General features: G+C 52.4%; 1 protein-coding gene across 1 annotated transcript in view; it reads left to right on the forward strand.

Moving 5' to 3' along the window:
• LOC146822007 (brain and acute leukemia cytoplasmic protein-like) overlaps nucleotides 1-25,347 on the forward strand; it is a 601,945-nt gene that overhangs the window by 270,628 nt on the left and 305,970 nt on the right. The gene's annotated exons all lie outside the window — the stretch shown is intronic.

Genomic DNA, 25,347 nt, shown 5'->3' on the forward strand with positions numbered 1-25,347 from the left:
ATTACCAGTAGATGATCCAGCCATTACTCACGGTGTTAGAAACATGTGTTAGGGATCATCTAACATTTATCGAAGAAGCACAAAATATCATCTGAACAAAATCAAAGTCTGGATTCTGAAATCCTCTAGTAGAAAATGCCTGTGCACCTTTGAAGGTCTGCAGTGCAACATGACAACAGGTCCAGGGAAGTGGCTACAAGGCAAATGACCTCATTAGGCCGTACATCTGCAGAGGTGGATAGGAGAATGCTCGACAGAGGCTACATTTCACACAGGAATGCCCATCTTTCACTAGTCTGTTACAATAACACACACATAGAAGTAAGCTGAAGCAGGAGGTGGCAGGGGAAGGAATCACGCTGATATGAATGCATGCTGCAGGAATAGCTTAACTGGGTACATTAAATATTAATTCTGAGCAGAGCATTAAATTTACATGACTTTCATCTGCCAAGCCCATCACTAATATCCGCCTCCGGATAACATACCTGGTGCCTCCACCAGGAGATGCCCCCATGCCCTGGTAATTCTTATTTTATTCTGCATTGGGGTTGCATTTAAATTGACGAAACATCACAGAGTCACCTTCAAAGAGGACAGCACAGTGGGCTTGAAAACCTAATCCCAATCCGACCCAGTATGTAATTTGGTCTCAGACATAATCATTTTGGATAACCTCAAAACTGGGTTTTACTATCCTTTTGCTCCTCGAGCACATCCCGACAGCAACAGGGACCATCACATTGCCTCACATTCTAGAGTTAAAATCACAGACCTGTCAAAGATGCCAGATTTAAAAGCACTTGGTAAAAGATACCAACCATTTAATGGTAGAGGTACAGGATGGGTTCGAATTTTTTGTTTTTTAAATCACACCCACTACACTCTGCACTTTTCCTTACCCGAACAAAAAATATCAATTTAGTGGTAAAAAAGAACCGTTAGGTCCCAGGACCTGGACTAAAATACAGATTTACAAGCCCCTTGCGCCACTTTTGCGTCACTTTTCCCATGTTACAAGTGACACAAAAGAGGCTTGTAAATCTGCCCCTCTGAACCTCAGTAATAAAACAAAGCCAACCATATTTTGGCTTAGAAACAGCTTGAAATCAAAACTGTTCCATATTCTCCATAGCTGAATTATCACACAGCAGGGCTGAGCAGGCCTCTCATTCTACCGGGCATAGTACCCCCAGGGGCACCCCGCTGTCCCCCCTCCCCCATAGTAGGTTACCCAAATGACACACACAAGACAGTTGGTGTTGGGTAACAATGCTGCAGGTTTATTACATAATTCCAGAATATGTAATGGGTGGGTTATCTTTACGGGCGATCCAAGGGCAGGCAACCAACTTGGTCGCCTGCCCGCCTGATGAGCCGGGCAGCGCAGGAGCGATGCCCGCCGTTGCTGCCATCCAGGTGATTCTTTCTACGATCACGTGCCGTTGGTAACTTCTACTCACGCCCCCCCTCTCAGGGCGGAGCGTCGCTTAGCAAGCCCCCGGTTGTTCAGGCCCACAACCACCCGCAGGACTAGCGGGGCGCCGACATGGCTTCCGGGACCCTCCCCTGAGGCTCCTCGGATTTGGCTCAGACACCCCCTATGGTGCCGCGCAGAGGTACCCTTTGTACCGGCCTGCTTCCAGATCGCCCTGTAACTCCGCCTGCAACGAAAAAAGAAAACATTACAACGCTCAGAACCCCCCCCCCACCCAACGCCTACGCCGGGTAAGCGGTAGGGAGGGAAATGGTGAGGTGGGCGACAAAGAGGTCGCCAGGAGGGTGGGGGAAGGCTAAATAGCCTCCCCCTCACACCAGGGCCAGGAAGTGACACGCATTGCGCGTCACTTCTGGCCAGCCCGAGGAGGGGGGTTCCGGTCGGCGTCCCTGCCCCCCCCTGTGGGAGGGGGTGGGGAGGGGTGACCGGTGCCCCGGGGGCACTAAGGCACCGACCACCAATTGGCCCCCTGCGGGGGCCGCGGTCAGCGGCATAGTACCCCCAGGGGCACCCCGCTGTCCCCCCTCCCCCATAGTAGGTTACCCAAATGACACACACAAGACAGTTGGTGTTGGGTAACAATGCTGCAGGTTTATTACATAATTCCAGAATATGTAATGGGTGGGATATCTTACGGGCGATCCAAGGGCAGGCAACCAACTGGGTCGCCTGCCCGCCTGATGAGCCGGGCAGCGCAGGAGCGATGCCCGCCGTTGCTGCCATCCAGGTGATTCTTTCTATGATCACGTGCCGTTGGTAACTTCTACTCACGCCCCCCCTCTCGGGGCGGAGCGTCACTTAGCAAGCCCCCGGTTGTTCAGGCCCACAACCGCCCGCAGGACTAGCGGGGCGCCGACACGGCTTCCGGGACCCTCCCCTGAGGCTACTCGGTTTTGGCTCAGGCACCCCCTATGGTGCCGCGCAGAGGTACCCTTTGTACCGGCCTGCTTCCAGATTGCCCTGTAACTCCGCCACAGCCCTGGAGGCGGCTCACCGTCGCAGCCAGGGCCCCCCACCAACCCGCTATAGTCTTACCTGCAACCTCTCCTATCTAGGGCTTCCTGCAACTAGCTGGAAGGGAACCATCCTAGCAGAAAGAAGAGTTTGAAATTCTGCCACCTCATGACAGCGCTAGCGGGACTCAAACCCTGTGAGATCCCTTACATCCACAGGCCCAAGACTTACCAGTGAGCTATAGCTCCTGGTGTTGTAGATGGCCCCATCTATGTCCCCAAAGCCCGAGACGCCATCCCAATCGGATAGGGTCTGCTGAAATAAAGGACCCATTGGGCCTGCGAAGATGTGCCAAGAACTATTCGCCGCCCTGCTGGAAGGTTACACCTCTTCACAATTCTGGGCCTGCCCTCTTTGGCTATTAAGGCGAGAAGGGTTTTACTTAACCTTTGGCCAGTCCCCTCTGATTGCTAAACCTGGAGCACAGGAGTGCTCCTAGCTGCCCACGCGTGACCATGGGCAAGGGGCGACTCTTGCCCCTGCCCACCATCCCTTATTCCTTATGGGAGTTATGCCCCTACAGATCCCACAGTGATGAAACCCCCTAGGCATAACAGCTTCGGGAATGTGTCTGGCTTAAGCATTGCGCTAGGCATACCAGCTTCTGGAATCTGTCTGGCTTAAGCATTGTGCGCTGTCTGTAAAGTTCAAGCATTGAGGATTGACTAAGTCCTACTTCGCCCCTCCCATCATGCTCCCTAGTACTAGGGTGGCAGGGAGGGTGCCCCCCCCCCACAAACCCAGGGCATCCCCAGCGGTGCCAAATTCCTGCTCCGTTGAAGTAGAGATTTAGTGCACCCTGGGCGTGACAAATGTTCTATTGACATAATGTCCCCTTGTGTTTGCCCCGCTGACACCCCAGTTATTGGGACAGCAGCACCATATGTAGGCTGGCAGCACTCCCTGAGCGTGGTAAAAGTGTCCGTAAACCAGGATCCCAGTCTCCTGCAGCTGCAGTACGCGACCAGTGATTCCGTTGGGGGATACCCCCAACCACAATGGTCCTCTAGACATGAAGAAACCCTATTTTACCTGGGCCTATCTCCAAATGATGGTGGTTTCACCCAGCTATGGAACCTATTTACTTGTTTTGCTACTCGGCCCCCCTATGGGTAGGCCTCAGAGTTGGGGCAACGTGCGTGTTCCCAGGGCACGGTGCTGCTGGAGAGCAGATGTCTGTTACCTACACGCTGATACTTTATCTTTTGCTAAATGCCCTACCGCTGGAAGTTTCCCAAGACCGTAGACTTCATGTTCCCACTTAGATTGATCCCATCGCCTGGGGGGAACCCAGTGGTGGCAGGACCTGCATGGTAACTCCACCCCAGTGTAGCTGTCGCTTATTTGTGACGCCAAAGCAGGAGATGCCCCCTTAGTCTCGAGTTCTAACCCCTAGAGGATAACCTTGGGGGCAGACAAGTCTGTGGGAACCAACCGTAAACTTTGGTGCAACTACCGGCCCTATTCTGAATGTTGCGAATGCTGCATGGTCAATAATGTCCTGACGCCATGAGGCTCTACGTGGTGTTTACCACTACTTTCAGGCTTAGTGCTGATACAGCATCGCCACGGTGCCAACCGGTGGCGCACCATTTGCAACATGGGCAATACTGAAACTAGTGTCTGTCATGTGTACTAGGAGCGACACCTTCTAGATTCGACATTCAGTCCGCAAAGCATGCGGACTCGACCCGAAGGTATTGGAGAGCTGTACATGAGAACTGCCTTTACATTGCATACTCAGGCACAGGGGGAGATTAAGTGATTTGCCCAAAATCACAGGACACGACCTCGAGGCTCGAACCCTGGTTTCTTGCGCCAGAGTAGACGGCTGCACATGAGTACCGTATTTATAATACATATGCAGGCACGGGAAGATAAGAGATTTCCACAGGATCACAGGACGCGACCTCGAGGCCCAAACCCTGGTTTCCTGCACTAAAGTCGGCGACTGCACATGGTCAGTATTTTCATTTCCTATCCAGGCACAGGGAGATTAAGCGATTTTCTCAAAAACACAGGACGCAACCCCGAGGCTCTACCCTGGTTACCAGCACCAAAGCCGCGCTTGCTAGGCAAAGATGTGGCGGTGGCGCGAATATATAATGAATATATATTTGTTATTTGCTTGGCGCACAATCGGCCGGGATATTCCGCATAAGCACCAGTTCAATTACTCCCACATAATTATCTCCCGGCCGCCAAGCATCCTCGGGCTCTGCCTGCACATGCCACTCGAGCAGACATGCAGGCGCGCCGCCCCGGGCCTCGAGTCGGCTGAGCGAGGGGGGGGGGGGGCGAGGGCAAAATAAATAAGGACGAGGCTTAACACATGTGCTTGCTTACTTAGTTTAGAGTGGTGGTCCTCCTGACCTGTATGTCGCTGTTCCTTCCGACCTCCGGATAGAACCAGTAACATGCCTACGTGCTTTTCCCACTACCCCATTAGACCCCAAACATAGGGAGCCGGCCGCCTTGCATAATGCTGTTTCTGACATTGCATCCAGCCATATGAAAAACGTAACGTCGGACCTACGTCAATTAGCACTCTTGGATTGTCAATGATTGTCAATTGTTGCATGAGCTGAAAAGGCAGAAACTATGCATGCACACACTCACCGCGTAAAGTTCCTGTGGTGGGGGGCATCGAGATGCAGGTTACAAAGCGTCACGTGTGGTCAGGATCGGACTGCGCGACCATTGCTGTAAATAGCACTTTTATATCGCGCGAACTCGACCCGAAGGTATAGCAGCGCTGTGCATGAGCACCATATTTACACACATATTGGGGCACGGGAGTGAGATCATGAGCCGCCAGGTCCGCGACCCTCGGGAACCCGTGTGCGCACACTGGCGATGCCTTCTTGAGACACCGGTTGAGGGGGAAAGAAGCATCTGTCCATAGCGCAACTGCGCGCCAAAGTAACTGAGCACCGGACACGAGCACCGTGCCACATTAATCAGTTCAGGTGCGGGAGATGTAGTCATGCCCGGGATCACGTAATGAGCGCGCATGCATTTGAGCGCCGGACACGAGCAACGTGTCACACATTCATGCGCGTGGAATGTCGAAATTCCTTTAAACCGTAATGCACGCGAAAGTATTAGAGCGCCGGACACGAGCACCGACCAAATGACCCATTCAGGTGTAAGGGGTGCCGTAATGCCCAGAATCACATAATGCGTGCGAATGGACACCCTTCACTACAACGCAACCTCATTTATCAGGCCCAGTTCGCTAACTGGGCACGGGCTGTCAGTGTGTGCATCGCCGTGATACCGACCAATCAACCAAGGAGCCATGCACTGGGGCTCTTCCTGCCAGCTTGCAGGACGTGAACAGACCCACGCAGCCACCGGTGTCCTTTCCGCGACGCAGCTGAGCCCGATCTGTCCCAGCGCGTGTCTGTCCGCCTCGCGTGGCAGAGAGCGCCCCCCAGCCATTCGTAGTCGGGGACTCGGACTCAAGATGTGGAACAGAGAGATTTGTTCAGCCCTACGCCAGTCAGCCCTACGCCAGCCAGACCCAGCCGGAAGGACCAGACCTGGGCGGGTAGGGCGTTGGGGTGCTAGCCGCCCAATCCGTCCCCGGCGCCGTTGACATCAGAGACACATACTCGGGGAGAGCAGGGTACGCGGCGCAAAGGCGAGGGGCGGAGTCAGACCCGCATATGTGGGAGCGCACTGGCTTTAAAGATTTTCGTAGTTGGCAGGATCCGAAACTGCGCGGGGAAACCCCAATAGATTTCTAGTCTATCGCCTTAACCGCTTGGCCACGACATTAAAACATTAATGCGCGCTAACGTATTGGAGGGCCGGACACGAGCGCCGTGCCAAATTCACATTGAGGTGCAGGGGGTTGTCGTAATGTCCGGAATCGTCTAATGCGCGCAAATATGGGCACGAGCGAAATCTTGTGAACAATGCATACACATGTATCATGTATCCGTATTCTTCGGCAGCCAGCAATTACAGCTTGCATATTTATATAGCGCAAATTCTACTCGAAGGTATTGGCGCAAAATTCTTGTGAACACTGCAATCCCTGCATCAGCATCTGCCCATATAGGCAGCCAGCCAATGCATGTTGCATATTATATAGCGTGAAATCGACCCGAAGGTATTGGAGCGCTCTACATGAGCACCGTATTTACATTAGACATCCAGGCACGGGGAGCTTAGTGCAATATTACATGCTAGACTGTCCCAGATCTTGAGCACCGTATTTACATTACACATCAGGCACGAGGAGCTTAAGTACAACATTACATGCTCGAATGTCCCAGATCCCGCGAGCTCTGCACCCGCGAATGCGGACGCGACCTCGCGGGCCGGTACCTGATTCCTCCAAACCCGCGTTCCGCTCGCAGGTTACACCGCCCCGCCCCGTTCCTCTCAGCAACCCCACGACAACGCACTCGCTGCCCCTGAGCACGCAGCCCAATGCATGCCCCCCCAACGCCCTCACTGCATCTAAGCCACCGGAGGGGGGCGGGCGACTGATCCCAGGAGCGCCACGGGTTTGCACCGCCCGCGATCCGTGGGAACCCAGGCAGCTCCCAACCTTGTAGTGCTGGTGGGGGTGGGGGAGGGTCCGAGTACCCACGCACGCTCCTAACGGCTCCAACCAGGCGCCGGGTGTGCGGCTTATTGGCCGGCCGCTCCCATATACACTTACTTGCGCGAAGTGCGCCGCCAAATACACCCCAGGGGACGAAAGGCCGACGGACCCCCGATTTATTTAGTGTGTGCCCGACAGGACCTTAATGGAGCTTTACCCCACACTGAATCACGCTGCGGTGGGCAGGGGGTAGCTTAGACCGAGCCCGCGAAACCACCCGAAGCCCAGATCGATGTCGCGGGGGTGGGATGAAGGGATGGCCCCAGCTGGCAAGAGTTCCATTCCCATAACTTGCAAGCCACCGTAGCTTTGAAGCTCCCACATTCAAAACACGCCACAAATTTTGCGCCCTTTCCCGCGCGCCAAGGGCCCCCTTAATCGCGCCACGTCCCTACTCAACCGACACTAACGCTCATTACGACAGGACGCAGCGTCCTATCGAGCCACCATGGCCCAACTTGTGCCCCCCCGCCCGTGTCCATCCGAGCCACAGGGCCCTGTCGACCTGGTACTGCCCAGGGACAGGGCCGGGGCGGGGTGGGTAGGGCAAGACTCACCGTTGTTCCTGAGAACCGTAAGTTGACGGTGGGGCCGGGATCGCAGCGATGCGGCGAGGACGACGACCGATGATGCTGGAGACTGCGACCGATCAAATGGCAAGAGGCGCGCCAAGGCAGCTGAGCCTGGACGCGAGCACCGTACCACCTAACTCATGTCAGGTGACGCGCATGTACTGGAGCGCTGGACGCCCGCTACATGCCAACATGCATTTGCGGGGAACGACGAAGTTCCTTAAAACAGTAATGCGCGCCAGCGAATTGGAGCGCCGGACACAAGCGCCGTGCTAAATTACTTGAGGTGCCGGGGGGTGTCGTAATGTCCAGAACCGCCTAATGCGCGCGAATATGGGCTCGACCGAATTCTTGCGAACAATGCATGCACATGACACATGTATCTGCTTATAGGCCGCCAGCAATCACAGCTTGCATATTCATCTAGCGCCAACACGACCCGAAGGAATTGGCGCCAAATTCTTGTGGCCATGCAATCTATGCAGTTCGCATCTGCCCATATAGGCGGCCAACCAATACCTGTTGCATACTATCGCGCGCAACCGACCCAAGGTGGTGGAGCGCCTTATATGAGCACCGTATTAAAATTACACCCGGCATGGGGAGCTCAGTACCCTATTACCTGCTCGAATGTCTCAGATCTTGAGCACCATGCTTACGGGGAGCTCAGTACCTTATTACCTGCTCGAATGTCCCAGATCTGAGCACCGTGCTTACATTAAACATCGAGGTATTGGAGCGCTTTACATGAGCACCGTGTGTACATTACACAAGGCAAGGGGAGCTCAGTACCATAATACATGCGCGAATGTCCCAGATCTTGAGCCCCGTAATTACATTAACATCCCGGCTCGTGAAGCTAAGACACCATATTACATGCTCGGATGTCCCAGATCACGCGAGCTCTGCCCTGCGAATGCGAGCGAGAACTCGCGGGCCGGGACCTGATTCCTCCGACCCGCGTCCCACTCGCAGATTACCCCGCTACCACTTGGGACCGTTCCCCCCAGCACCCCCACGACAACGCACTGGCTGCCCCCATGCATGCCGGCCAATGCATGTCTCCCACCACCCTCGCGGCATCGTAGCCACCGGAAGGGGCGACTGATCCCTGGAGCGCCACGGGTTTGCACCGCCCGCGATCCGCGGGATCCCAGGCAGCTCTCAACCTTGTGGGGCGGGGGGGGGCAGCTCCCACCGGCCGGCCGCACCCATACAAACTTGCTTGCGCGAGGTCCGCCGCCATCGAGAAATACACCCCATGACCCTAATGGAGCTTTCAATGGAGCATCGATGGGGATTAAACCGGTAACCTTTACCATTTGGCCACAGTGTTTCTGTCAGTATCACGCTGCGGCGACGCTTGGGCAGGGAATAATTTAAACGAGCCTGCGAAACCCCCCGAAGCCCAGTTCAATGTGGCGGGAGTGGGATGAAGGGATGGCCCCGTCTGGCAAGATTTCCATACCCCTAACCTGCAAGCCGGCCGCCGTGGCCTTGCCGCTCCCACATTCAAATCCCGCCACCAATTTCGCGCTGTTTCCCGCGTGCCCCCATGGCCCTTCAATCGCCACACGAACCCGCTCAACCGCCATTGACGCTCATCGCGATAGACGCAGTGTCCTAGCAGACCACCATGGTCCAACTTGCGCCCCCCCCCGCCCGTGGCCATCCGAGCCACAGGGCCCCGTCGACCTGGTACTGCCCAGGGACAGGGCCGGGGCGGGGTGGGTGGAGCAAGACTCACCGTTGTTCCAGAGAACCGAAAGACGACGGTAGGGCCGGGACCACAGCGACGAGGCAAGGACGATGACCGATGGTGCCGAAGACTGCAACCGATCATGTGGCGAGGTGGGCGACAAAGAGGTCGCCAGGAGGGTGGGGGAAGGCTAAATAGCCTCCCCCTCACACCAGGGCCAGGAAGTGACACGCATTGCGCGTCACTTCCGGCCAGCCCGAGGAGGGGGGCCCCGGGCGGCATCCCCGCCCCCCCCCGTGGGAGGGTTGGGGAGGGGTGACCGGTGCCCCGGGGGCACTAAGGCGCCGACCGCCAATTGGCCCCCTGCGGGGGCCACGGTCAGCGGCATTTCCCATGCGGCTGGCGCCATTGGCGGCCAGCTTGCCTTTGAGCATCACTTTCCCAGATCCCTGACATTAATTTCAGCAGACACAGAGGCCTTCAAGATGTAGAGAGAGACAAAGAAGGGATGAAGGGCAGAGACAAAAGGAGAGAGAGCGAGATATCTTAGATAGAGAAGAGAGAGGAAAGAGAAAATGGATGGATGAAAAGAGAGAGCGCATTGGATAGATGAAAAGAGAGAAGGTGGAGCGGAAGGGATCCGGCTTGTTTGAGCATTGTTTCCAGGGATGCTTTCGGTTCCCAAGTCTGGCCCTGACACACAGGCAGTAGTGAATCGACTCTAACATATTTTTCTTTGGATCTTCAAAGTACAGACTTTTCTCACGTGTGGTATCCACGGTGTCAGACTAGTCTGTTGTGAGTGATAAAGGAGAGGGAAACTGAGCATCAGGGTTTGTGCTCTACATGCCTTCATCACTGTGGTGTTTGCCCACCCATATGCCAATGTGTGTGTGTGTGTACATTTGAGCTGTTTAAATTACACCCATTCTCTCGATCACATTTGTTGTCCCTCCTCCCTGCTCATTTCTTTGTACTCGTACTGCCCAGATCACTTTGACCACTGCAGTCAGCCCTCCGGCCATCCCATTGGAGTGCTAATGGTCACATGACATTTGTGATCCCCTCCTACTCTCTAAAACCTCTTCCTAGTCAAGCAACCTGCCATCTTGGACGGGCGACGTGGATGCCAGACTCTTCTGTGTGAATACTCAGCGAGATAGAAATTGAGCATCACGGTTTCAGTGCTATGTGTGTTTGGATTTCTGAGCAGTGCATCATGCATTGAGGTATTTGCAGTCAGCTCGAGCTGCAAAGTGTTGTGTCTGCATTTGAGCAGCTCTAATTACACCCACTACTTTGTTGGCAAAAAGAATCCTGAAGAGCCTTCCTCGAGCCCATAATCACCTTCGTTTGCCTGGTTTGTCCTCATATTCCCTCCTTCCTGCTCTTTCCCTTTGGCTATCAACTGCGAGACATCCTGGTTTCAGAGCAGATAGGTTCCTAATTTCTAGTCAATGTGCTGGCGGCATGTGATCTTTGTGTTCCTCTCTGACCTTGATCAATCGTCCATCTTCAGCTGGTGTCCAAAGTTCCAAATATGTGGGGGGCAAGGACAGAGAGACGGGAGACTCCCAGTCTCTTCTTTATAAATGATGGAATGGAGAGGAGATACATATGGGTGGACCTTAAGTTACGGTTGGGATATATTTTTTAAATTCTGGATGAAATGAGGGCAGGGCTTCTACCATAAATGGATTTAAAAAGGAAACAGCCTGTCTTAAAGATGGTGTGTTGTACAACTGGTAACTAATGAAGCTTCCTCATCAAGAGGGTGATATGGCAGTGTCTGGGTTGTTGAAATATAAGTCGGGCTGCCTGGTTTTATCAGTGGCGTAACGAAATTTGAGGGCCCCCTCCGAACTTAATCTGGAGCTCTCCAGCCGAAGTGCAATGCTGAGGGGGCCCCCTGAAGGTTGGGGCCCCCCAGCACTGCGGGGATGCGGGGGCCTGTGTTACGCCCCTGGGTTTCGTGCTAGTTGGGGTCTGCGAGAAAGGCATTTGGGAAGGTCAAGTTAAGAGAGTTTGCATAGACAATTCGTGAAATGTCTAAGGCAAGAATAACCTGGACCAGGGCTTCGAAGGAACTTGCTGATCTTCTTCATTTTTCTTGCTGTAAAAAACAGGTGAGTTGTACTGCTCCTAACTGGGGTTTCATCAATAGATTTTTGCCGATGAGGACTCCTAGACTTTTCACAAAGTGCTTGGGTCAGAGAGGGGTACCCAACGAGGGGGGTAAAAAAGAAGGGTTCCACATCGTGGTTTTGTCAGAGTTAAGGTTTAAGTGTTTGCTGTTCATTCAGTCTCTGATAAACTGCAAAGTATTTTGAAAAATGTCCTTGGCTGCGATGAAGTCGTCAATAGTGAAGAGGAGCTGGATATTGTCCACTTAGTTAAATATATGGATATTCGTCTTCTTAAGAGAATACAATAGGGGACAAATATACAGATTGAAGAGATGAGACCGCTGAGAGCCTCCACAAGATAACCGGACCTTGGGAAATTTGAAGGGGAAAAGCCGGACGGATTGCCAGCCGTCCTTTAAAAAAGATATGATCCATGCAAGCGCCGAGTCCTGGAAGCCTGCCGCCTCAATATGGTTAACCAGAAGCTCATGGTCAACCATGTGGAAGGATTCACTGACAGAATATCGATGTAAAAAATATAGATGTAAAAAATATTGATAAAAAAATATAGAATGCCAAAATATCGTTTCCCGTATACTTAAACAGGTAAGTCCAATAATATTGGAAAAAAATATCGATGTTAAAAATATAGTTGTACAAAATATTGATTCTTATGTATGAAAAATAAAATATTAAATATTAAATATATTAAATATTAAAATGAATTAAAAAAATTAAGTGGATTTAATATACGTTTTAACAAATATAACAAATAAACTTTATAAAAAAATGTGAACACGCACATAATATATATATAAGTTAAAACAAGTAATAAACTATTATTTTAATCTATTTTATAATTTTAAATGTATACTATTTAAAAATCTTAACTTAAATTTAACACTCCAGGCAGTACAAGAGTAGAAATTACTATTCCCACTCCAGTGAGTGTAACAGTAGATAAAGTGTTGGATAGCGGAGGGGTAAAAATTACTATTCCCACTCCAGTGAGTGGAATAGTAGGGAAAGTGCTGGATAGCGGAGGGATACATTTACTATTCCCACTCCAGTCAGTGCAACAGTAGGGAAAGTGTTAGATAGCGGAGGGGTAAAAATTACTATTCCCACTCCAGTGAGTGCAACTATAGGGAAAGTGTTGGATAGCGGAGGGGTAAAAATTACTATTCCCACTCCAGTCAGTGCTACAGTAGGGACACTGTTGGATTGCAGAGGGATACAACTTGCTATTTGCACTCCAATAATTGTAACAGTAGGGAAAGTGTTGAATAGCGGAGGGGTAAAAATTACTATTTCCACTCCAGTGAGTGCAACAGTAGGGAAAGTGTTGGATAGTGGCGGGATAAAATATACTATTCCGACTCCAATGAGTGCAATGGTGGGGAAACTGTTGGATTGCGGAGGGGTGACAATTAATATTCTCACCCCAGTCAGTTCAAAATTATAAATATAAATAAAATATTAACAACAAAAATATTTAAAAAACGAAATAAATTAAAAATATATAAATATGTTAATTAAAATACAAATATATTTAAAGTTAAAAATGAAACATATAGGTGCCGATTCCGATCGGGTAAAATTATTTCCTGTACGACTCGTATCCGTATTTTTTTACGTACGAGTCGTACAAGTCCCATACAAACGGCGAAGTATGATTCGTACCGTAAAAATACATACGAATTGCATCGGGAAAAGTCTACGAGATGTCCCTGGACAGATTTACGTCTGAGTCGTAAAACTGAAGTCCGAGCGCACAAGTCTGATCCGTACCGGCGTCCCGAATACACAAGCGTATGGAAAACGTCCCGTACGGAGCGAACTTTGTACGACCCCTACCCCGGGTACAGTTGGGCCAGGGGTATGAGTCGTACGGCACCCCACCCCACCCGCACATGTCCGCGCCGTACCCCCACCCCAGCACACGCGTATGTACGCGCCGTACCCCAGCACCCGCGTATGTATGCGCCGTACCCTCCCATCCCAGCACCCGTGCATGTACGCGCCGTACCCCAGCACATGCGTATGTAAGTGCTGTACCCCCCACCCCAGCACCCGCGTATGTATGCCCCGTACCTCCACCCCAGCACCCGCGTATGTATGCGCCGTACCCCCCCACCCCAGCACCCGCACATGTACGTGCTGTACCCCAGCACCCTTTTATGTACGAGCCGTACCCCCCCACCCCAGCACCCGCGCATGTACGTGCCGTACCCCAGCACACACATATGTAAGCACCGTACCCCCCACCCCAGCACCCGCATATGTACGCCCCGTACCCCCCACCCCAGCACCCGTGTATGTACGCGTGGTACCCCAGAACCCACGTCTGTACGCGCCGTACCCCCCACCCCAGCACCCGCGCATGTACGCGCCGTACCCCAGCACACGCGTATGTAAGTGCCGTACCCCCCACCCCAGCACCCGCGTATGTACACCCCATACCCCCCACCCCAGCCCCGTACTTGGACGCACCGTACCCCAACACCGTACCCCAGCATCGCGTATGTACGAATCGTACAACACCATTGCATATGTGATCACTGTACAACAACATAGCTATGGAAGCACCTTACATACGCGAAAACGACTCATATTGAACCAGGACATTGTAAAACAGCACAAGAAGGGTCAATTCGACTCGCACAACACCACAAAACATGTCTACAGGAGAAAAAACAACTAAAAGACTGACCTGGCACATCCAAACAGGCAAACAGAGACCCAAACTCACAACCACCTCTTATACACACCCACCAAAAGTTCAAACCCAGCCACACCCACAAATGGACCAATAAAAAGGGCCCACAATCACAAACCATGAGCCTTTGCAACAGACCCACTGCTGACAGACATCACACACAAACAACTGCACCCATACACCTTAACTTACACACCTTCACACAACCTCCTTCACACAGACCCCCTCTGCACATACACACACACCTACAGATTCACACCCACACACCCACAACCATCCACACCCACCCCCACACCATGCCCACAGACAAGAATCCAAAGTTCACAAGGGAGGAGCTGGACATCCTTGTCAACGAAGTCATCAGAGTCGAGCCACAGCTCTTTGGAACATTGGTCAGACAGACCAGCATATCCCAAAAAACTAGCCTGTGGCAGAGGATCGTCGATTGGGTGAATGCTGTTGTGCCCATCAAAAGGACCAGGAATGAATGTCAAGCCAGGTGGTACGATCTGCGGAGGGCAGTCAAGCGCAAAATGAACGAGGACTACGCCCAGAGTAACATCACAGGAGGTGGGCTGCCCCGCAGACCGGTACATTACCATCCCTGGGAGGAGAAGGTGATGGCCCTGCTTCCGCCGGTGGGAGTACATGGAGTCGAAGGAGTTCGAGAGCCTGGTGAGTACACAAACAACTTACATAACATGGGGGAATGGCATCCACACCCCAACTACAACAAATGCACTCACCTACCCCCAAGCCCTCACCTGACACAACCACACTCTAAACAACGCTCATGCCACTGATATGAGTACGCCTCATTCACAAAGCAAGGCCGTGCCATGTCCCAGCCTACACAAACCACAAACCCAAGACAGGATGTCCGGGATGCTGGGAGGGTGGGGATCACTAAACATATTGTACAACTCAGACACAGACACCATTGCCCTCAGCCCAGATGGCCCAGGTACATACCCATGCACCATGCGCAATGCACATGGACTGGCAAAGTACTGACAAGGTAGCTGACACTTGGCCCTGCTGTAGGCAGCACAAGGCCCTCCTGTGACAACTGCAAACTCTAACACAAACACAACAAGCTCAGAAATCTAGGACAGGAACTCACACTCACTGACATGGCAGCATGTGCCATGGTGGGACAGATACATCACGTGGGAGACCCACTGCCAAATCACACCACACCCACCAGCAGGCACCGTCAATCAATCAACAATCGATCAGGGTACTTGTAAGGCACGCTACTTACCTGTGAGGGTCTCAAGGTGCTGAGGGGGGGGGGGTTCCACCACTGCTCGAAGAGCCAGGTCCTGAGGAGTCTCCTGAAGGCAAGTAGGTCTTGGGCCAGTCGTAGGTGGGTTGGGAGGGTCTTCCAGGTCTTGGCGGCGAGGTAGGAGATGGATCTGCTGCAGGCAGGCGTACGTTGGATGCGGGGGACAGCTGCGAGGGCGAGGATGCCGGAGCGGAGCTGGCGGGTGGGGGTGTAGAAGCTGAGTCTGATGTGCAGGTAGGCTTGTCCGGTGGTGTGGAGTGCCTTGTTTGCGTGGGTGAGGAGCTTACAGGTGATCCTCTTGTCGATGTGGAGCCAGTGCAGGTCTCTCAGGAGGGGGGTGATGTGGCTGTGGCGGGGGGCGTTGATGATCAGTTGTGCCGAGGCGTTTCCGAAGCGTTGTAGCCGCCGTTGGTGTGTGGATGGGAGTCCTGCGTAGAGTGCAGTTGCGTAGTCCAGTCAGCTGCTGACGAGGGCCTGTGTCACTGTTCTACTTGTTTAGGTCGGGATCCACCAGTAGATCCGGCGGAGCGTGCGTAGGGTGTCGTAGCAGGAGGAGGAGACGCCGTTGACCTGCTTGGACATGGAGAGGGAGGATGCGAGGATCAATCCTAGGTTGCGTGCGTGTTTGGTAGGTGTCAGTGATGTCCCCAGAGCGATCGGCCACCAGGAGTCGTCCCAGGCTGAGGGTGTGTGTCCGAGGATGAAGACCTCCATCTTGTCTGAGTTCTGTTTGAGATGGCCGCTCCGCATCCAGTCGGCGATGGGCCCTCAGACCCTCGTGGATGTTTGTCTTGGCGGTGTGAGTGTCCTTGGTGAGGGAGAGGATGAGCTGGGTGTCGTCGGCGTAGGAGATGTTTTTGAGGTTGTGGTGGCGGGCCACTTGTGTGAGGGGGGCCATGAGGATGTTGAACAGCATTGGGCTAAGGGATGATCACTCACCCCTTACACACGCACACACCCCCGGGGCAGGCAATGGAGTCACACACTCTCACAATGGACATGTGACACAACAAGATCAACGTTACAACAAACAATTGATGGACGGAATGCTGACAATGCAGACATTCTCCCCCAGTCAAGAGATCTGGGTTAAATCCATCGTTCTTTTGCCCACTACACCACCCCAGTTTAGACATGGCCATAAGCAAATCAGTCTTGACCCTGTGCCTCATGGGAACAGTCCAGCCCGAACTGCCAAGCCATGTCTTCCCTGGACCGGAATCAAGCATCCTAGGACCGGTTTCTGGCTATCAGCCGTCATCAGCCAGGATAGCTTGACTCCAGTGGCGTAGTGAGCACGGGTCCCACGTCTGGGAATACCCATCCCACTTAGGGCGAAAAGCGTTACAACAAACAATTGATGGACGGAATGCTGACAATGCAGACATTCTCCCCCAGTCAAGAGATCTGGGTTAAATCCATCGTTCTTTTGCCCACTACACCACCCCAGTTTAGACATGGCCATAAGCAAATCAGTCTTGACCCTGTGCCTCATGGGAACAGTCCAGCCCGAACTGCCAAGCCATGTCTTCCCTGGACCGGAATCAAGCATCCTAGGACCGGTTTCTGGCTATCAGCCGTCATCAGCCAGGATAGCTTGACTCCAGTGGCGTAGTGAGCACGGGTCCCACGTCTGGGAATACCCATCCCACTTAGGGCGAAAAGCGTTACAACAAACAATTGATGGACGGAATGCTGACAATGCAGACATTCTCCCCCAGTCAAGAGATCTGGGTTAAATCCATCGTTCTTTTGCCCACTACACCACCCCAGTTTAGACATGGCCATAAGCAAATCAGTCTTGACCCTGTGCCTCATGGGAACAGTCCAGCCCGAACTGCCAAGCCATGTCTTCCCTGGACCGGAATCAAGCATCCTAGGACCGGTTTCTGGCTATCAGCCGTCATCAGCCAGGATAGCTTGACTCCAGTGGCGTAGTGAGCACGGGTCCCACGTCTGGGAATACCCATCCCACTTAGGGCGAAAAGCGTTACAACAAACAATTGATGGACGGAATGCTGACAATGCAGACATTCTCCCCCAGTCAAGAGATCTGGGTTAAATCCATCGTTCTTTTGCCCACTACACCACCCCAGTTTAGACATGGCCATAAGCAAATCAGTCTTGACCCTGTGCCTCATGGGAACAGTCCAGCCCGAACTGCCAAGCCATGTCTTCCCTGGACCGGAATCAAGCATCCTAGGACCGGTTTCTGGCTATCAGCCGTCATCAGCCAGGATAGCTTGACTCCAGTGGCGTAGTGAGCACGGGTCCCACGTCTGGGAATACCCATCCCACTTAGGGCGAAAAGCGTTACAACAAACAATTGATGGACGGAATGCTGACAATGCAGACATTCTCCCCCAGTCAAGAGATCTGGGTTAAATCCATCGTTCTTTTGCCCACTACACCACCCCAGTTTAGACATGGCCATAAGCAAATCAGTCTTGACCCTGTGCCTCATGGGAACAGTCCAGCCCGAACTGCCAAGCCATGTCTTCCCTGGACCGGAATCAAGCATCCTAGGACCGGTTTCTGGCTATCAGCCGTCATCAGCCAGGATAGCTTGACTCCAGTGGCGTAGTGAGCACGGGTCCCACGTCTGGGAATACCCATCCCACGATGGATTTAACCCAGATCTCTTGACTGGGGGAGAATGTCTGCATTGTCAGCATTCCGTCCATCATTTGTTTGTTGTAACGCTTTTTGCCCTAAGTGGGATGGGTATTCCCAGACGTGGGACCCGTGCTCACTACGCCACTGGAGTTAAGCTATCCTGGCTGATGACGGCTGATAGCCAGAAACCGGTCCTAGGATGCTTGATTCCGGTCCAGGGAAGACATGGCTTGGCAGTTCGGGCTGGACTGTTCCCATGAGGCACAGGGTGAAGACTGATTTGCATATGGCCATGTCTAAACTGGGGTGGCGTAGTGGGCAAAAGAACGATGGATTTAACCCAGATCTCTTGACTGGGGGAGAATGTCTGCATTGTCAGCATTCCGTCCATCATTTGTTTGTTGTAACAACAAGATCAAGCCACAGCCAAAACAGCATCCAAGGCCAAATGCGACATGTCAAAGACCCTGGATAACATTTCAATAAGTCCCCTGCAACATACCCATCCACAAGTGAACATTGATGTGAATGCTAGGCACATACAACTACCTGGAGGAACTGTGGCAACTAGAACATGTATGAAACATGGATGTCGCATGAAACAGCATTAACATTGTCTCTCTCTCACACACAGGGCAACGTCATGTATCTCCCCCCAACACTGGGGGGGAACAATCACAGGCCCAGGCTCGGCAGGAAGATGATCCCACCGGCAGCGACGACTCTCAGCACCCTGTGGATGACCCCAACCAACCTGGACCCTATGGTGCCCAAGCCCCTGCAGCACCTGCGTCAGGTACATCTGTGCCAACCACCACCCCCATTCTTGCGACATCCCAGGAGACACCCAGGAGCCCTGCCCGCACAGAACAACTGAGCCAGTCTGACCTGGAGGGACAAGGTTCTCCGGCCACCCAGGAGGAGGCAGACAGCCCTGCAAATGCCATTCCTCAGGGGTCCCGTAGACCCGATGTGCCGCACAACGGCAGGCCAGGCTCGTGTGGGCAGGGGTGGTGGGAGTGGAGGCAGGCGGAGGCGCGAACCTGACCAGCCAGCTGAGGGAACCGGTATGTCACACATACGCCACATCTTGGACACATACCGGCGTGACACCAGGGGCATCAGCCAGGTAGTGGGGACCCTCAACGAGATTAAGAACCAGCAGGCCGAGCAACACGCCAGTCAACAACAACACCAAGGACGGATGGAGGCAAGACTGGCTGAGCTCCTGGCGGTGCAAACGGACATAAGCCGTTCACTCCGTCGGATTGCTGACAACATGGCCATCCCTCCCTGTGCCCCCAGGCGAAGACCACCACTAGCCACAGGGAGGGAGGAGGAGGAGGAATCGTCCGATGGAGCGTCACAAACATCGTCAAGGCCTGCATCTGAGGGTCTCCCGAGGAAGTTGGGTCGTCCACGGAAAAGACCATGTGAGGCAGCGGACCATCCACATCTCCCAGGTCACCTGGCCTGGCACCTGGCCCTCATGCGCAACAGCAGCACCTCATCCAATGACATTCTCTGCCACATGGACTTGCTGGTCACAGTCTGAACAATGATGACCAACACTGTGGTCTGGACTCTGATGACTCCAAATGACACGGATCCCATCTCCCCCTGTGAACTTTGGATTCCATGCACACTATAGCACCTATTTGTCCCCCCGCCGAGAATAAATCTTAATTTCTACAATTACATGTTGCATTCATTTTGCATGAGTACACAACCTACGTGTGGGGAAATGTCAAACTATGCCTGAGTGTTGAACTAACTCCAGCCATCCATACCCTGCAATCTGAGTCTGGGACAGGACACACATGGGTCACAATGTATCATACCATACAGACATGGAGCACAATACTCACCCGTGATGGCCTCAAGCTGCTGAGGGGGGCATGCAATACTGTGTGGACAGACCAATTGGGAAGAGTATCATGAAGGCGTAGAGGTCATGGCTCATGTGGATGTTGCCGGGTAGGGAGTAGCAGGTATGTCTTGCCAGGTGGGAGAACTATGTCCTGCATGCTGGAGTACGGCCAAGGTTGGTTTGGGGTCTGGGGTTGTGGCCTGCCTCCTGAGTGTGGGTGAGGAGTCTGAAGGTCATCCTGCAGCACACAGGGATCCATTGCAGCTATCTCTGGTGGACGGTGATGTGGCTGGGGTGCGGGATGTTGAAACTGAGGTATGCACATGCAGCCTGGATGTGGACAAGTTTCCTGGGAGTTTGGATGTACTTGCTCCGTAGAGGGCAGGGCAGTAGTTGACACGGCTGGTGTCGTGGGCCTGGGGGATGGTCTGTCTTTCCTTGGAGTGGATCTATCTGTGGATCATGTGCATCATGCAGAGGGTGTTGCACCCTGAGGTACAGATGCTGGTGATTAGCATGGCAAATGTGAGTGACGAATCCATGATGCACACCATCTTGTGTGCGTGGGCACTGGGTGCATGTGCAGGGCTCTTGCGGGTGAGACACAAGCAGTTGACCCAGCTGTAAGGGGACAATCCTCAGATGATTACCTCAGTCCTGTACAAGTCCAGACTCAGGTGGCTGATGTTCAGCCATTCATCAATGGATCTCATGCCTTCTTGAATGTTGGAACTGGCAATGGCTGCGTCTTTGGTGAGGGTGAGGAGCACCTGGCTGTCAATGGCATACGAGCTGATGAGGTGCTGTGTGCATGTGATGCCGGAGAGGGGGACCTGGACACATTGAAGATTGACACGCTGAGAGATGATACCTGGGCCATGTGCCAGATGATGCCACTATACTACATGTTGAAGCCTTGAGTCCCACTCCCATGGCCTTGCTGATGTACGGAGCCGGTGGGGAGTAGGAGGGACATGACCTGGTTGGTGTGACAGGGCCTGGAAGGCGGGGCAGCGATGTGTAGGCAGTTGGAGTTGCACACTCATCATGCAAAGGTGTCGTGTGTGCGCCTAGGGTATGCCTGAGAGCAGGCGGTAGCTTTTCGGATGGACAATGCTTGGAGGGTGGCTGCAACATCAGACTGTAGTGTGATGTGGGTCATGTAAGGACATGAGGGTCGTGCAATGTGCACGTTGCATGCGCTGACGGTCCAGCCTTTGGCACCGCGTAGCCGCAACAGTGGCACAGACAAGCTGATGACAGCCAAATGAATGGGTGGAGGGAGGATGGGAGGAGCATCTTTGAGGTGTGTGTGTTGCCGAATCCGGAAACTTTGTGGGCCCATGCTGCAGGGGCAACAGCAGCAGGCAGCATGTCATGGAAACTTGCACACAAAGACAAGGATGTCAGAAAGGACAACTGCAACAGGCGTATGTAAAGGAAGGGGTGTCCGGTTTCCCATGGCACACCCAGAGACAATGGATGCACAATCACCAAAGATGACTGACACAGGATCAGGAAACTGAAGGCCGAGCTGCGCACAGGATACACACCCTCAGCAGGTGTTGACGGCCCGTTGTTGTCACCAACATGCCCAAATACATACACAACCATGGACATCATGCACAATAGAGATTCTAATCCCTGAAGAACTGCATGCATGTTGCTAAACTACACATAGACTCATATGCACAATCTTTGACAACTATGCCAGAGATGCCGCATGCAAAGTGGCAAGAGACCTGCATTGACAGAGATGAGGCACCTTGGAGGGTGAGGAACACCTTAATTACTCAGGTTCACACCTAGGGAAATGCATCAATATGAACAGACTCACAGGTCATTTGGCTGAACACGTGGGACCTACACTGGACACCCCCTTCACAACACAGATGCTGTAAATCCATTGAACTGGCACACAAGTGAAGGGGGTGAGCCAAACACCCCCTGCTGCAAACGGAGGGGCTACAATTCCCCATTGATCCTCTCATGGGGATGTTCCACACTATGTCCACCCGTAGCATCCCGTATGTTTCAGAGGGAAGTTGTACACACATTGATGCCTTCATCAGAATCCACAGTCCCATTACAGATGACTGTTACGAAGGGTGACTATCAATTCATGAGAGTCATGCAACATGTCATGTGCCCCATGGTGAGTCAACATGTATGTATAGTAACACAACATGCACAGGAGCAGTGCCCACACATTCCAAACACCTACCAACACCAAAATGCCTTGCAGCAATCCTTAACCAAAAAGACTTTTCACCATGTCCGTGCATGGGACGCTGATTCAGCACACGTTGCAATACTCATGAGGAATAGCGAGAGGCCAAGGATGGAACGAGCAGACAGCATGCGAAACTACCTGGGGATGACAGACACACAAGAAGTCAGGGAAAAGATTGTCATCCGCATGCATGGTCATTTACTCTACAGGAATAAGTGTGTCACCATGCTATATTAAAATTGAGTGTCTAAGCTAAAATGTGTGGAAGGACATCATCACTCGAGTGACATATCTGAACACACCTCTAAGTCACTTAGCATATAGTTAGCTGGACACACACATTGCAACACATGCCACACAAGGCTCCAAGCGTGCACACTCAGACCCATGGACTCACCATTATGAGAAGAAGTTGCGTATGAGCTGACTCCGGATGTCGTCGTCCTCCTCCTCCTCCTCATCCTCACTTGCCTCGTGACCAAGCCCTTCATCCTCCACGGGTGGATGTTCCTGCTCATCCCGATCCAGGATGAGTGGCACAGCCTTCTCCACTGCCATGTTGTGCAGCATGCAGCACACGAGGAAGATTTTGCAGACCTTCACCGGTGCATATGGGAGGGACCCGCCTGTCTTGTGAAGGCACCGGAATCAGCTCTTCAGGAGGCCAAACATCGTCTCGATCACTCGCCTGGTCTGCCCATGTGCGTTGTTGTATCGGTGATCTGCAGCTGTTCTGGGGTTCCGGAGAGGCGTCATCAGCCATGGCATGTTGGGATAGCCAGAGTCCCCTACATGGAAACATCATGTAAAGAAGTGGGTCAGGAGATGCCGTAAGATACAAAGATAGCGCTAAACAAAGGACAAACAGAGTATATCCACCAACAAGACATGCTCGTTCGTTGTGCAGCCGCAGCATCATTTCTGGCACCCTGCTACGCCTCATGATGTAGGCATCGTGTGCTGACCCTGGAAAACGTGCACAGACATGGGAAATCCGCATGTTAGCAAGACACACCACAAGGGCATTTATAGAGTGGTAATGTTTATGGTTGCGATAGGCGACCTCCTGTGCCTGTGGTGGTACCAAAGCCACATGTGTCCCATCAATAGACCCAATTACATGGGGCATCCCTCCCAGGGCATAGAACTCACCCTTGACACCTGTCAACTGCTCACGAGTCGGAAAATGGATGAATTCATCCAGGTGCTCCAACATGGCTTCTAAAACATCATGCAGGACACGGCTGAACATGGTCTGTGACATGCCACCCACATCAGCTATGGTGCATTGAAACGTACCGGTGGCAAAAAAATGTAGGGCTGCCATCACCTTCATCATGGGGGTCAGCGCAGTAGGATACCTGTGTCGCGGTTGGAGGTGTGGTTCCAGCTTTGCGGTCAAGTTCTCAATCAACTGTTGCGAGAAGGGGTAATGTCTTATGCAGTCACGTTCCCTCATGGCACCCAAGTCTGGCATTGGTCGGGGGAGAGGCGGTGCCCTGCAGAAAATTGGAAGGAATAACGAAGAGTGAGGACATAACAACATCAATGTCAATGAACTGAGCACATGCTCAACTGCTACTACACATCTGCTAAATACAGAGTCTGGTCTGTGCAATACATCCAGGACACGTATGCCAGCCAGGTGATACTCCTACGAAAAGCCAGCTACACCCGTTGATTGTCAAGTTCTACATGACATGCCCCAAAACTAGCTGTGGGCCAGTGTAAGTTAACAGCCAGAGACATCACAGGAGTGACATACATCCACATATCTGCATTTGAAGGATATCATCTCATACAGACAGCTGGCGGCAAGCTAGACGCACAGGTCACATGTCATTGAAAATGTACAGATCACACACATTGCGATGAAGGAGTACACGGGAAAAACAAAAACACAGACATGGATACGGCGCAGATATGTTCTCATGTCAAAAAATCATCTTCGATGCATCCAGACACACGTAACGTGTGAATCCACATTTGCCATGGTGTGCGTATATGTGTGCCATGCCCATCTACACACAGATACATGTTGGATGCAGCAACAGCAGATGCAGTTGACGGAACACCAACAGCAAGGTCATGGGAACACATGACACACACAGGACATAGTCACATCGGGGAACGCTGGTACTTAGATGTCAGGTGTTAGTGTCCCTGTCCCTGGCATCAGGGGACAGTTGCGGGTGTTGGTGTCTGTGCCATACCAGTGATGCAGTGCTTGACACGTTTGTACTATATGCACACATGTGCAAAGTGGGAAGGGGAAGTGTGCCACATACTGCCCCATCACACATGACATGTGTACACAGGTCATCACACATCTATTGTGATAAAAGTAACATGAGGAGACATGTGCCATATCTCTGCCTGACACACCTAGGCCCTGCACATGAAGGACTGCAATGACAATGACTTGATGTACAGCTGTGCATGAGTCTGACACCTCCATTCCTTTCTTGTGCGCCTCCTATCACCAGTGTAAGCTGTGAAACGCCCCGTACACAGGGTCTGAGGGCCTGTGAACGGTCCGTATCATTATATTGGTGTTGCTGCCGGAGTACGGGTGTGTGTACGGACCGTACACATGTACGTGTACGATCAGTGTGTACACGTACGTGTACTATGGTCGTACACATATGTGTACGACCGTAGTACACATATGTGTACACAATGGTCGTACACGTACGTGTACACACTGGTCGTAGTGTACGACCGTAGTACATGTACATGTACACACTGGTCATACACGTACGTGTACACACTGGTCATACACGCATGTGTACGACCGTAGTACACGTACGTGTCACACTGGTCGTACACGTACTTGTACGACCAGTGTGTACACCTACGTGTACACACTGGTCGTACACGTACGTGTCAAACGCACTGTGCAACTGGTGCCATAGGGGTACGTGTGAAACGCCCCGTACCTGTGTGTGGATTGCTACATTACATAGGGACACATAAGGGACAAGTATTAGGGCCTAAATGCATGCTGGTTGTCATGGATACTGAGTTTCCAGTTCAAATTTTTCCATCAGGTGGCCTGTAAAAGTCAGTTGGCAACTAAATACAATGTTGC

The sequence above is a fragment of the Triturus cristatus genome, chromosome 6 (genome assembly GCF_964204655.1).
Source record: "Triturus cristatus chromosome 6, aTriCri1.1, whole genome shotgun sequence".
In the NCBI taxonomy this organism is placed as follows: Eukaryota; Metazoa; Chordata; class Amphibia; order Caudata; family Salamandridae; genus Triturus; species Triturus cristatus.